General features: G+C 43.9%; 1 protein-coding gene across 1 annotated transcript in view; it reads right to left on the bottom strand.

Moving 5' to 3' along the window:
* LOC106870143 (uncharacterized) overlaps positions 1–899 on the bottom strand; it is an 80367-nt gene that overhangs the window by 42685 nt on the left and 36783 nt on the right. The window lies entirely within an intron of this gene.

Raw genomic sequence — 899 nt, 5'->3', positions numbered from 1 at the left:
AGAGAGTGAGAGAGAGAGACAGACAGACAGACAGATAGACAGACAAACAGACAGACAAACAGACAGACAGAATAGATAGATAGATAGATAGATACATAGATAGATAGATAGATAAATAGATAGATATGAGCACACTCACACATACATATATCATGCGTGTTATCATGTGCTTCTGCTGAGAACGTGCGTATGAGAGTGTGTATATCTATGAAGGTACAAGTATTTGTCACCATTTCAACAGCGCGGCCCAGGAGGATAATCCCGTACGTATGTACATGTGCGTGTGTGTGTGTCTGTGTGTGTGTGTAGCTAGTGTATCATAAAGGCAACACCCCCATCCTTTCACGTTTGAATATATATGTTTATGAATGTGCGTGCATGCGCACCTGCGTGTGTGTAACTGTGGATGTGCGTGTATGTGTGTGTGTGTGTGTGTGTGTGTGTACATGGGTGTATATGTGTGTATATATTTGCAGCTGTGTGTGTGTGTGTGTGTGTGTGTGTGTCTCACCCTCGCCATAACACAGAATCAGTCAATCTAAAAACGGATTACTTCTTGCTAAATATTTCACCCAGTTTAGATCTTACATATTTCACAAGCGGTGGTGGTTGTGGTGGTTGTGGTGGTGGTGGTGGTGGTGGTGGTGGTAATAATGATAGTAGTAGTGGTAGTAGTAATAGTTATAGTAGTAGTGGTGGTAGTGGTGGTGGTGGTGGTAGTGGTAATAAGAGTTGCAGCAGTGGACTTCGTAGGGTTGGTCGTGGTGGTATCTTTAGTAGTAGTGTTAGTAGTAGTATTAGTAGTAGTAGTATTAGTAGTGGTGGTGGTGGTTGTGGTGGTGGTTGTGGTGGTGGTTGTGGTGGTGGTTGTGGTGGTGGTGGTGGTGCTGAGGATGGCC

The sequence above is a fragment of the Octopus bimaculoides genome, chromosome 20 (genome assembly GCF_001194135.2).
Source record: "Octopus bimaculoides isolate UCB-OBI-ISO-001 chromosome 20, ASM119413v2, whole genome shotgun sequence".
Taxonomy (NCBI): domain Eukaryota; kingdom Metazoa; phylum Mollusca; class Cephalopoda; order Octopoda; family Octopodidae; genus Octopus; species Octopus bimaculoides.
This window is presented reverse-complemented; position numbering and strand designations above follow the sequence as displayed.